Source organism: Heterodontus francisci, unplaced genomic scaffold (genome assembly GCF_036365525.1).
Source record: "Heterodontus francisci isolate sHetFra1 unplaced genomic scaffold, sHetFra1.hap1 HAP1_SCAFFOLD_99, whole genome shotgun sequence".
Taxonomy (NCBI): Eukaryota; Metazoa; Chordata; class Chondrichthyes; order Heterodontiformes; family Heterodontidae; genus Heterodontus; species Heterodontus francisci.
In genome coordinates this window covers 2950693-2965020 of record NW_027141580.1, presented here as the reverse complement: position 1 = coordinate 2965020, position 14328 = coordinate 2950693, and the positions used below count along the sequence as shown (strand labels likewise).

Here is a 14328-nt window from a genome sequence, read left to right as displayed (position 1 = left end):
TGCCTGGAACTTGCTGCCGGGTGAGGTGGTGGAAGCAGGTACGATCGCAACGTTTAGGAGGCATCTTGACAAATACATGAATAGGATGGGAATAGAGGGATACGGTCCCCGGAAGTGCAGAAGGTTTTAGTTTTGGCAGGCATCAAGATCGGCGCAGGCTTGGAGGGCCGAATGGCCTGTCCCTGTACTGTACTGTTCTTTGTTCTTTATTTGTTCTTTGTCTTGCTGTATGTCGACATGAACTGCTTTAGCTTCTGAGGAGTCGTGAATGAAACTGAACACTGTGCAAGTAACAGAGAACATGCAAACTTCTGACCTTATAATGAAGGTGAGGTAATTACACCCAGGGCCTCTGCGGTACATCATCCCTTCTCTCAGCACCGCTCATATATCCCTTCACACCGGTAATACATTCTAATTTATTGTTGTCCAAAAAGCGTTGGATTAAAAGGGGTTAACTGAACTTGTTTGTTCAATGGCGGTTATTAATTTCAGTCCCCTTTGGCCCTAATTGTCCGCAGGAGGTTTCCTTTTTCTATTAATAAGGCACTCATTTTAATATGCTATCACATATCGTCAATTCAAGAATCAACACTCTCAGTAGCAAGGATCAGCGAGAACAGGGAGAGGGTGAAGATAGATTGGAATCTGAGAACACTGGATTGGAATATTACAACGATGGATCAGAATCTGAGAACAATAGATTTGAATGTGACAACACTGGGTCGGAGTTTATCCTTTTGGCTTGAATATCTTCCTGCAAAGTATGATTGGCTATCATTAACATCTCGGATCCTATATGCAATTCTGATTTTTGGATACTTTTACTGTCCCATCCTCGCTATTATTGGTGTCCCTGGTAAGCCTCTCTAGCTAGCGATTAGTTCCATAAGCAATGTTTTCTGTTTTTTACCATTTGCTCTCACCTGATTGCTGCTGCTGTTGTTCCTGCGAAGTCTCTGCATCTATATATTAGAGCAATAAACAACATTGCACTGAATTAATGATTATCATTTAAAGCTTTGGAAGCTTTGTCTTCGGAATGTCTTCAGTCTCCATCACAAACTCCATCGTTGCATCTTCAGATATTTCTCCAATTCAGTAGCAATCTTGCCTACTCCAAACTCTGCAATATTGTCCTCTGCCTCAACCGATTGGGTGCATAAACCCTTATGTGTGCCTTTGTTAAATCCAGACTCGACGTCCTAATGCACCCCTCATAATCATCTCAGTTAGTAACACTCATTAACCACAGCTCACGCAACACTCGTCTGCCTGTATCCTAACCCACACTAAATCCCATTCACCCCTGTCCCCTGTGCTCACTGATGTGCATTGGTTCCTGGTCTGACAATACTGCAATTTTAACAATTGCACACCTCAAATTAGATCCATGCTTCCACAACAGTTCCCTAAGAATATTTATCCAATTCCTTTTTAAAATATATTTTTCCCTCTGTAACTTTGCCTGCCTATGATCATCTTCCCGGGGTTGGGGTGGGGGAGGGCAGATGGGGATGGGGTGGGGGCACTGCTGTTAGTAAGTAGGCCCACAAATCAGAAGGTGGTACAGGACCTGCAGCCAGCCAATTATGGCGAGTCTCACATAGTGCTCCATGTTGGCAGGGCGATCGGTTACCTCTGATGTATATCTCTCAAACTTTGTATATGCATGTCCACTGAACGCCTGTGTTAGTGACTGTCATTTGAACATACATTCAGGAGCATGAGGAATTCCTTCCACCGTAATTTAAAAGTACCAGGCATCCAACCTGCAGGTGAGTGGCTTTTAATTTATTTCTGCTGTTGTGAAGTTAGTGGAGGTGCTGTGGATGTTTTTTTCTGGAGACTGTGTCGCGAGCTGCTGCAGACGTTCAGGGAGGACAGAGGATTTGGTGACCCAACTCTGGCCGAGATATGGGGACTGTAGTTACAGTGTCTCTGGGTCTGCAACATGACGAACAAATGGTACAAAGGCTGCAGAGAGGGAAAGATCTATAAAGAGGGAGGAGGAGGAGACTCTGTATTACCCATCCTGGGTTTTCCAAGAGCACTTTTCCTACCAACACCTAACCAGGAACAATGATTGAGTCGACTCTGATTCAATAAGGAGGTGGCCACAGAGCTGTCCCACCTGCTGTAACACGACCTGGATCCTCACACCAAGGTGAGGACGGAGCTGCTAGTGGCCGTTAAGGAAACTGTTTCATTAAACATCTACTGGGTATCTGGGTTTTTCTAGGTAGAAGCAGACGACATTTCCTTCATCTCTTAGTATGCCACCCATCAATTGTCCGCTATGTGACAGAAGCCATCTATTCTGGGTGAGGAGAATACATCATTCTCTCCCTCTGCAGGGAGAAAACAAAATGAGAGGCTCCGTGCCTTTGCCAGGACAGCGGCATTCCCAATGGTGTACTTGGTTCTGCGGGTCCCCATGTCAACGGGGAGATGCACAGGAACTGAAAGCAGTCTCACTCCATTAATGTGCAGTTGGGTGTGTGACCATGCCCAGTAGATCACGTTGGTGACGTTCCACTATAACAGAAGCAGTCACCGTTAAATATAGATAGTTATTAGACAGTGCATTCCATATCTTAACCAACTTGCAGCAAGACAAAGATTTATTCATGTTGCAATGCGTCTTTTGCCAATCATCTTAATCAGTGGCCTCTGTTTATCGACCCGCCAGCCATTGGAACCAATATATATATATTTATATATTTTTAAAATCTAAACCCATCATAATTTCAAGCACCTCTATCAATATTCTGCTCTAAGGAGAACAATCCCAGTTTCCCTAGTCTATCCATGTAACTGTAATCACATCCCTGGGACCATAATAGTAAATCACATCTGTGGCCTCTCCAAAGCCTTGGCATCCGAGCTAAAGTGTGGTGCCCATTGTTGGACACATTCCTGCAGCACGGGCCGCCCAGTGTTTTATATACCTTTAGCATAAAGGCCGGGCTTTTTTACTGTACGTCACTATTTATAAAGCCCAGGATACCATAATTACCAGAATTACTTTATTAGCTTTATTAACCTGTCCTTTATTAACTTTATTAACATGTCCTGCCATCTTCAAAGATTTGTGTTCAAACACCACAGGGCTCTCTGTTCTTATACCAGCTTTAACGTTGCACCATGCAGCTCTCCTGATCCATTATTACAAAATGCATGACCTCACACATCTACCATATGACTACCCATTGCACTACCCTGTCTATTTCCGCTTGAATTCTTATACTATATTTGCCATTCACCACGATACGTATACGCCTCGTGTCTTCTGGAAATTTCAACAATTTCTCCTGTGAGCCGCCTGAAGTTTAGTCATTAATGTACATCAGAAACAACAGTGCTCCTAATACTGAACGGTGTAGAACACGGCTGCATATAAAAAAAACAACCATTCACCATTATGTTTATAAATGACGTCCTGAATGTCTATTACTGTCCTCGTCAATATTTACTGTGGTGTTGATTTATTAGAAACCTCATGCAGAAAAAAATAACCGTGGATGCTGTAAATCTGAAAAGATACAGAAAATGCTGATAATACTCAGTCGGCCTGGCAGTGCCTGTTGAGAGAAAATTGGAATTAACTTTTCAGTTCGTGAAATTTCATGTGAATGTGTCTCAATGTAAGGTTATCGACCTGATACTTTAACGCTGTTTCTCTCCCCACAGATGATGCCTGACCTGCTGAGTATTTCCAGGACTTATCGATTTTTTCTCGCTGTTATTACTTATGTTAATCTTAATCCTCTTATTTTATTTACCTGTCAATGTGCTCGTCAATGTGCTCCTGATTCCAGTTGAAATCCTTTTTTTTTCTACTGCATTTCCCTGTCCAGCCATGAGCAATAAATTAAATCCTGTCTCCAGCAGAAAGACCTGCCACAGGTACAATGACGACAGACATAATTGAATTTGCTAACAAATGCACAAATATCATAGAGTCTGAGCGTCACAACCAAAGACTTGCAGGTTGATAGGTAAATTGGCCATTGTAAATTGCCCCTAGTGTAGGTAGCTGGTAGAAGAATGGTGGGGATGTGGTAGGGAATATGGGATTAATGTAGGATTAGTATAAATGGGTGGTTGTTGGTCGGCACAGACGCGCTGGACCGAAGGGGCTGGTTCAGTGCTGTATCTCTGTCTGACTATGACTCTATGAGAAATGTGGGAGGGAGAAAATAGGGAAATATAGGCCAGTGAGCCTAACATCAGTCACTGGGGAAATGCTGGCATATATTATTAGAGGAAGTCTTAACAATACACCGAGATAGCACAGTATGATTGGAACAAATCAACATGGTTTTACTGAAGGGAACTCGGTTGACAAATTTAACAGAGTTTTTGGTGAGGTAACTAGCAGGGTAGATAAAGGGGAACCAGTCTAGTGTACCTGAATTTCCAAATGGTGTTCTATTAGGTTCCACACAAGCGTTTAATAGGCAAGATAAGATCTCATGGAGTTCAGGTTAATGTAATAGCATGGAGAGATGATTAGTTGACAGACAGGAAACAACGAGGAGGCATAAACAGCAATAAATGGCCAGTGGTTTTCCGCAGGGATCAGTGCTGGGACGTTTGCTGTCTGTAGTATATATAAATGATTTGGAGGAAAATGTAGCTGGTCTGATCAGTAAGTTTGCGGATGACACAAAGGTTGGTGGAGTTGCGGATAATGATGAGGATTATTGGAGGATACAGCAGGATATAGATCGGTAGGAGACATCGGTGGAGAAATGGCAGATGGAGTTTAATCCGGACAAATGTGAGGTAATGCATTTTGGAAGGTCTAATGCAGGTGGGAGGTATACAGTAAATGGCAGAACCCTTAGGAGTATTGACAGGCAGAGAGATCTGGACGTACAAGTCCACAGGTCACTGAAAGTGGCAACGCAGGTGGATAAGGTAGGCAAGAAGGCATACGGCATGCTTGCCTTCACCGGTCGGGCAGAGAGTAAAAGAATTGGCAAGTCATGTTGCAGCTGTACAGAACCTTAGTTAGGCCATACTTAGAATATTGTGTGCAATTCTGGTCGCCGCACTACTAGAAGGATGTGGAGGCTTTGGAGAGGGTACAGAGGATGTTTACCAGGATGTTTCCTGGTCTGGAGGGCATTAGCTATGAGGAGAGGTTGGAAAAACTCGGATTGTTTTCAGTGGAACGACGGAGGTGGAGGGGAGACATGATAGAGGTTTGCAAAGATATGAGCGGCATGGACAGAGTGGATAGTCAGAAGCTTTTTCCCAGGGTAGAAGAGTCAGATACTAGAAGAACATAGGTTTAAGGTGCGAGGGGCAAAGTTGAGAGGGGATGTGCGAGTCAAGTTTTTTACACAGAGGATGGTGAGTGCCTGGAACTTGCTGCCAGGGGAGGTGGTGGAAGCAGATACGATAGCAACGTTTAAGAGACTTCTTGACAAATATATGAATAGGAAGGGAATAGAGGGATATGGGCCCCGGATGTGCAGAACGTTTTACTTTCGGCAGGCATCAGGATCGGCGCAGGCTTGCAGGGCCGAATGGCCTGTTCTTTGTTCTTTGTTAAATAGTGGAATAAAAGCAAAATGCTGCTGATGCTGGAAATCGGAAATAAAAACAAAAACAAAAGCAATAAGTTTTGGAAATACTCAGCTGGCCAACAGCATCTGTGGAGAGAGAAGCTGAGTTAACGTTTCAGCTCAGTGACCTCCCATCAGAACTGGCAAAATGAGAAATGCAGTAGGTTTTCACTAAATAAAGCAGGGGTGGGGGAAAAGAGAACAAAACAGAAGGCCTCCTATTCATTAGGTAGACCAAATGCGAATTGCTAACATGACCTCAAGCTTCCTGTCGCTTTCCACTTCGACACGCCCCGCTGCTTTCATGCCCACATCTCTGTCCTGAGCTTGCTGCAGTATTTCAGTGAACATCAACGCAACCTCCAGGAACAGCACCTCATTCAGCAATGAGGCACGCTGCACTCTAGCAGACTGAACCTTGTGTCCAATCATTTCAGAGCGTGACTAACCCTTTTTATATGTTTTTAAATGTTATTTTACTTTGTCTCAGCATTCCTTTTTTGTTTTTTATCATGTGCATGCGCACTGATTTTTTTTCATGTTTTTGCTTTTTGTAGGGCTGTTAAATTCTGCCATTTGACATCCTCTCTGCACTAACGCTTTGTCTTTCACCACGTCATTAGCACTCTCTTTGCCTTTGCGTTTACCCCATGAGCTCCTTGTCAGTTCATCTTTCTGGCCCTCTGTCCTGTCAACACCTTCCCTTTTGTTTCATTGTCCCCCCACAGCTGCTTTATTTGCTTAAAGTCTATTACATTTCTATCCTTTGCCATTTCTGATGAAAGGTCACTGAGAAGAAACTTTAACTCGGCTTTTATCTCCACAGATGCTGCCAGACCTGCTGAGGTACTTTATTTTATTTTAGCAAATAGTGGAGTGTTGAAGGATCAGTGTTGGGGCCTCAGCTATTTAAAATCAAGATTAATGACTTAGATGAAGAGATAAAGAGTAATGTATCTAAGTTTTGCTAATGATACATATCTAGGTGGAACAGTAATGATGCATATGTAGGTGGGAAGGCCACAGAAAGGCTGCAAAGGGATATAGACTGGTTAAGTGAGTGGGCAACAAGATGGCAAATGGATTATAATGTTCAGAAGTGTGAAATTGTTCACTTTGGTCATAAGAATAGAAATACAGAATATTTTTAAAAGGTGTGGAACTTGGAAGTGTCGATGTTAAAATAGACTTTGGTGTACTTGTTTCATGAAAACATAACGTCAACATGCAGATGCAGCGAGCAATTAGAAAGCAAATGACATGCTGGTCTTTATTGCAAGGGGATTGGTGTACATCATTAACGAAGCATTGTTACAGTTGTATAGGGTTTTGTTGGGACCACATCTGGAGTACTGTGTGCAGTTTTGGTATCCACATTTAAGAAAGGATATGCTTGCATTTGAGGTGGTAAAGTGAAGGTTCACGAGATTGGTTCCTGGATTAAGAGGCAATCCCATGATGAGAGGCTGTATAAATTGGGTCTGCATTCGCAGTAGTTCAGAAGAATAAGAGGTGACTTTATTGAAACCTCTAAGATTCAAAAGGGGCTGGATAGGTCAGGCATTGAGAGATTATTTACACTGGTCTAGGAATATAAAACACGGGGGGATGGGGGTGTGGGGGGAGGTGGGGGTAGGGAACACCATTTCAGAATAAGGGGGCTATCATCTAGGACGGAGATAAGGAGAAATTACTTGACTCTAAGGGTTGTGAATCTTTAGAATTCACTACCCCAGAGGGTTGTGGATGCTCCAACGTTGAATATATTTAAGGCTGGGATAGGAACACCTCCGACCTCTCAACGAATCAAGGCATACGGGGAGTGAAAAGTGAAATTGAATCCAAAGATCATCCATGACAGTATTGAATGGTGGAGCAGGCTGGATGGGCCATATGTTCTACTGCTGCTCCTATGTCTTGTGTTCTTGTGTTCCTATTTGGTCGGAACATAACCTGTGTTCACCTATCCACGTCATTCTTCAACTGGTAATATCGTCAAACTCAGAGAACGTCAGAGGGTAATCATACCCTCATAATTTACACTTACTTTCTGCCATATGTTCGGCAATAGCCAAATGAGATTTTGATTTTCTATGTAAAGCAAAAAAAAGCCTAGATTCCAACCTTCAACTTTAGGCAAATATCCTCTGCTGCCACATTTAACTATGGAACGCTTGGTGTGGAAGAATGATGCTGGAGTCTATGTTTAATCAGTTTCTCATTAATTGTACAGAGTAAGAGGATAACAAACACTGTGATCCTCACACAATTCCTTCACCTGTTTTAGTAAGTACCTGCAAAGAGGTGCTCAAGTCCGACTCCAATGAACACCCTCCAGTTCATAACTTAGCAAATGACGCTGATATCATTATTCTTTAACAACATATCTATGCCTGTAATAATATTTTGCAAGTTTATTTAATATCCTCTCAATCGCCTTTTTTCCAAGGAGAAAGCCACCAGTTTTCCAACCTAACCTTGCAACTAAATTTCCATAATCTCTGGAATTATTCTGGTAAATCTCCTCTGCAACCTCCAAAGGACCCTCACATCCTTCGCAATGTCTGACAACCAGATCTGAACACAATACTATACTTGGGGTCGAACCAGTGCTTTATAAACGTTCAGGATAGCTTCCCTGCATTTTTTATTTTCGAGATACAGCACTGAAACAGGCCCTTCGCCCCATCGAGTCTGTGCCGATCAACAACCACCCATTTATGCTTACCCTGCAGTAATCCCATATGCCCTATCACATACCTACACTAGGGGCCATTGATAATGGCCAATTTGCCAATCAACCTGCAAGTCTTAGGCTGTGGGAGGAAACTGGAGCACCCACCAAAAACCCACACAGTCACAGGAAGAACTTACAAACTAAGTGCAGGCAGTACCAAGAATGGAACGCACGTCCCGAGAACTGGAAGGCTGCAGTGCTAATCACTCCGCCACTGTGCCACCCAGCACTCAATGATTCTGTTTCTAAAGGCACAGTGGCTCAGTGGTTAGCACCGCAGCCTTAAAGATGCAGCGACCCGGGTTCAATTCTGGGTACTGCCTGTGTGGAGTTTGCAAGTTCTCCCTGTGACTGCGTGGGTTTCCTCCAGGTGCTCCGCTTTCCTCCCACAGCCAAAAGACTTGCAGGTTGATAGGTAAATTGGCCATTATAAATTGTCCGTAGTATAGGTAGGTGGTAGGGGAATATAGGGACAGGTAAGGATGTGGTAGGAATGTGGGATTAGCGTAGGATTAGTATAAATGGGTGGTTAATGGTCGGCACAGACTCGGTGGGCCGAAGGGCATACTTCAGTGCTGTATCTCTAAATCTAAAGCACAATATCAAATATGCTGAGGTAAACATTCTCTCAATATGTCCTGCAACATTCAAAATTCATATGCACATACAGTTCCCTGTGTTCTTGCACACTGTGTGGAACTGTGTGATTAACTATATATTGTCTCAAAGAACAAAGAACAGTACAACACAGGAACAGGCCATTCGGACCTCCAAGCCTGCGCCGATCTTCATGCCTGCCTAATCTAAAACCTTCTGCACTTCCGGGGTCCACATCCCTCTGTTCCCTTCCTATACATGTATTTGTCAAGATGTCTCTTAAACGTCGCTATCATATCTGCTTCCACCACCTCACCCGGCAGCACATTCCAGGCACTCACCACCCTCTGTGTTAATAACTTGCCTCGCACATCCCTTCTAAACTTTGCCCCTCGCACCTTAAAGCTATGTCCCCTAGTATCTGGCTCTTCCACCCTGGGAAAAAGCTTCTGAATATCCACTCTGTCCATGCCGCTCAGAAATTTGTGAACCTCTATCATGTCGCCCCTCCACATCCGTCGTTCCAGTGAAAACAATCCGAGTTTTTCAACCGCTCCTCATAGCTAATGCCCTCCAGACCAGGCAACTTCCTAGTAAACCTCTTCTGTACCCTCTTAAAAGCCTCCACGTCCTTCTGGTAGTGTGGCGACCAGAAATGCACGCAATATTCTAAGTATGGCCTAACTAAGGATCTATACAGCTGCAACATGACTTGCCAATTTTTAAATTCTATGACCCGACCGATGAAGGCAAGCATGCCATATGCCTTCATGACTGCCTTATCCACCTGCGTTGCCACTTTCAGTGACCTGTGGACCTGTACGCCCAGATCTCTCTGCCTGTCAATGCTCCTCAGGGTTCTACCATTTACTGTATACCTCCCACCTGCATTAGACCTTCCAAAATGCATTACCTCACATTTGCCCGGATTAAACTCCATCTGCCATTTCTCCGCCCAAGTCTCCAACCGATCTGTATCTTGCTGTATCCTTTGACAATCCTCATCATTATCCGCAACTCCACCAACCTTTGTGTTATCCGCAAACTTACTAACCAGACCAGCTACATTTTCCTCCAAATCATTTATATATACTACAAACAGCAAAGGTCCCAGCACTGATTCATGTGGAACCCCATTTGTCACATCCCTCCATTCAAAAAAACACCTTTCCACTGATACCCTCTGTCTTCTATGACAGAGCCAGTTCTGTATCCATCTTGCTAACTCTCCTCTGATCCCGTGTGATTTCACCTTTTGTACCAGTCGACCGTGAGGGACCTTGTCAAAGGCTTTACTGAAGTCCATAGAGATAACATTCACTGCCCTTCCTTCATCAATCATCTTCGTCACTTCCTCTAAAGATCCAATCAAATTAGTGAGACACCACCTCCCCTTCACAAAACCATGCTGTCTGTCGCAAATAAGTCCATTTGTTTCCAAATAGGAGTAAGTCCTGTCCCGAAGAATCCTCTCAAATTGTTTCCCTACCAGTGACGTTTGACTCAGCGGCCTATAATTTCCTAGATTATCCTTGCTACCCTTCTTAAACAAAGTAACAACATTGGCTATTCTCCAGTGCTCTGGGACCTCACCTGTAGCCGATGAGGATACAAAGATTTCTGTCAAGGTCCCAGCAATTTCTTCCCTTGCCTCCATCAGTATTCTAGGGTAGATATCATCAGGCCCAGGAGACTTATCTACCTTAATGCTTTGCAAGACACCCAACACCTCCTCCTTTTTTTAAATGAGATGACTGAGACTATCTGCATTCCCTTCCCTAGGCTCATCATCCACTAAGTCCTTCTCTTTGGTGAATACTGATGCAAAGTACTCACTTTGAACCTTGCTTATTTCCTCTGACTCCACACATTGATTCCCATCTCTGTCCTTGAGTAGGCCAACCCTTTCGCAACCCTTTCCCTGGTTACCCTCTTGCTCTCCCGCTATTCCTTCTGCAATAATGCATCGCTTCACAATTGTCGCGACTGAATTCCATTTGCCACCTCTCTTCCCATTTTGCTCGTCCAGATTTGTCCAACATACAGCCCGTAGGCCAGGATCCAGCCTGCCAAAGTTTTTAATCTGGTTGCGGATGTGAACTGTACCCGGGGCCATTCCTCATCCTCCCCAAGAGATGAGAAATTATGAGAAAAAGGTGAGGTAAAGCATTTTGGAAGATCTAATACAAGTGGGAATTATTCAGTAAATGGCAGAACCCTTAGGAATATTGACAGGCAGAGAGATCTGGGTGCAGAGGTCCACAGATCCCTGAAAGTGACAAGGCAGGTGGATAAGATAGTCAAAAAGGCGTACAGCGTGCTTGCCTTCATCGGTCGGGACAAACAGTATAAAAATTGGCAAGTCATGCAGCAGCTGTATCGAACCTTCGTTCGGCCACACTTAGAATATTGCATACAATTCTGTTCACCACATTTCCAGAAGGACTTGAAATCTTTGGAGTGGGTACAGAAGAGATTTACTGGGATGTTGCCTGGTCTGGAGGGCATTGGCTATGAGGAGAGGTTGGATAAACTCAGATTGTTTTCACTGGAACGACGGAGGTGGAGGTGCGACATGATAGAGGTTTACAAAGTTGTGAGTGGCATGGACAGAGTGGATAGTCAGAAGCTTTTTCCCAGGGTGGAAGAGTCATTTACTAGGGGACTTAGGTTTAAGGTGCGAGGGGCAAAGTTTAGAGGGGATGTGCGAGGCACGTTTTTTTGCACAGAGGGTGGTGAGTGCCTGGAATTTGCTGCCGGGTGAGGTGGTGGAAGCAAGTACGACAGCGACGTTTCAGAGGCATCTTGACAAATACATGAATAGGATGGGAATAGAGGGATATGGACCCCGGATGTGCAGAAAGTTTTAGTTTAGACAGGCATCATGATTGGCGCAGGCTTGGAGGGCCGAATGGCCTGTTCCTGTGCTGTCCTGTTCTTTGTTCTTTGAACTGTTATTTTTACTCCCAACCTGATGTATAATTTCCCTGATAAATTGCCTTGTTAGTGACGATTGGCATTATTTGCTTCCTTGATTTTTCAATAGACCTATTTCCAGTAACTGCTTTGAAATAATTGAAATCCGTGATGTCTTTCATCGGTGAGTGAATCTCTCTGTCAGTCCAACATTTAAATTTCTATACAATAGCAAAGTGATGTGCACGCTGAAAATCTGAAATAAAACCAGTAAATGCTGGAAATACCCAGCAGCTCTGGCAATATCTGTGGAGTGAGAAACAGATTCAATGTTTCAGGTCAATGACCCTTCATCAGAACTGGTGGAGAATAGAGATGACAGACAGGGAAAGGAGGGAGGGAGGATTATGATCAACATTGAGTTCAGCAATTTCAGTATCATTCATTTGTCATTGCTCCTAGCCTGATGTATAATTTCTCTGTTTATTTCCCTTCCTCACCATTAACTTGCTGACAATTAGCATCCTGTCTCAGGGAAAATGTGGTCTCTCCAAATGTGTCACTCGCTACTTGGTGGCCATGGCAGCGACGGATCTGCTGCTTGTTGTACTTGACCTGATATTGAGGCACATTCCAATTGTTTATCGGGAACAGTTTCAGTTCCTGGAGTCCATTCCCGTGTGTAATATCCACGCCGTCCTGCTTTACACAGCCACAGACTGTTCTGTTTGGTTCACCGTTATGTTCACCTTTGATCGATTTGTGGCCATTTGTTGCCAGAAGCTGAAAAGTAAATATTGCAGCTAGAAAACGGCGGCTGTGGTTCTGGGAACAGTGACTGTTCTGAGCTTGTTAAAGAACATCACCTGGTATTTCATGTTAACAGATAGGTATTGGCTGATGAACTACCCCTGGTTTTGTTCGATAAGAAGAGGTGTTCTGTACTCTCAGGTCTGGACCGCAATCGAGTTCATTCATAACATTCTAACCCCGGGTATCCCATTTGTTGTGATTCTGCTGCTCAATGCTTTAACCGTCAAACACATTTTGGTGAGCAGCAGAGGACGTAGGAGACTCCGAGCTCACAACAGTGGGGAGAGTCGCAGAGATGCAGAGATGGAGAGCCGTAGGAAATCTATCATTTTACTGTTTGTTATCTCGGCTAATTTCATACTGCTTTGGGTACTCTTAATGGTTTATTCAAATTGGAGCCGAATATTGTTGTTGCACTATGAGTCTGTTGATCTCCCTGATTTTCTGCTGGATTTGGGCTTCATGCTGCAGCTCCTGAGTTGCTGCAGAAACACCGCAATTTACGCTGTGTCCCAGACACAGTTCAGAGAGCAGTTGAAAAATGTGCTGAAATATCCCTTTATTCCAATTGTGAAGTTGATACAAACGTGAGAGGAACTGAATAACTGACTATATGCAGCAGAGAGTGAGCGTGGCCAATCGCTATAGAGACAGATCTGGGACTGTCAATATCGTGTCAGAGGTGGGGCGGGGTCTGCTGGTCCGGTGAAAAAGCGGGAGGCCTATTACTATCGTGATGGAGAGTGTGGCAGGTGGGGAGGGGGGCTGTTTCCCATGGTGAGTGGATGGTGAGGCCGGGGACTTTTCGTCGCACTGACAGGGAATGGTGGTGGGCATTTTCCCTCTGGTGATGGGTTCGTGGGGGCGGGACCTGTTCCCATTTTGGGATACCTTTTAAGTCTTTGTAATGCTTCATAATATGCATAACGCTTGATAACTCCTTTTATTCCTTTTTAACCAACATTTTAGATTAGAATTGATTAGAACATTACAGCGCAGTACAGGTCCTTCGGCCCTCGATGTTGCGCCGACCTGTGAAACCATCTGACCTACACTATTCCATTTTCATCCATATGTCTATCCTTTCTTTTGGGCCTCCTTATCTCGAGAGACAATGGATACGCGCCTGGAGGTGGTCAGTGGTTTGTGAAGCAGCGCCTGGAGTGGCTATAAAGGCCAATTCTGGAGTGACAGGCTCTTCCACAGGTGCTGCAGAGAAATTTGTTTGTTGGGGCTGTTGCACAGTTGGCTCTCCCCTTGCGCCTCTGTCTTTTTTCCTGCCAACTACTAAGTCTCTTCGACTCGCCACAATTTAGCCCTGTCTTTATGGCTGCCCGCCAGCTCTGGCGAATGCTGGCAACTGACTCCCACGACTTGTGATCAATGTCACACGATTTCATGTCGCGTTTGCAGACGTCTTTATAACGGAGACATGGACGGCCGGTGGGTCTGATACCAGTGGCGAGCTCGCTGTACAATGTGTCTTTGGGGATCCTGCCATCTTCCATGCGGCTCACATGGCCAAGCCATCTCAAGCGCCGCTGACTCAGTAGTGTGTATAAGCTGGGGATGTTGGCCGCTTCAAGGACTTCTGTGTTGGAGATATAGTCCTGCCACCTGATGCCAAGTATTCTCCGAAGGCAGCGAAGATGGAATGAATTGAGACGTCGCTCTTGGCTGGCATAC

General features: G+C 44.4%; 1 pseudogene; it reads left to right on the top strand.

The window, feature by feature from the left end:
- Nucleotides 1-678: 678 nt before the first annotated feature.
- On the top strand, nucleotides 679-13233 carry LOC137364055 (probable G-protein coupled receptor 139; annotated as a pseudogene).
- Nucleotides 13234-14328: the final 1095 nt, after the last annotated feature.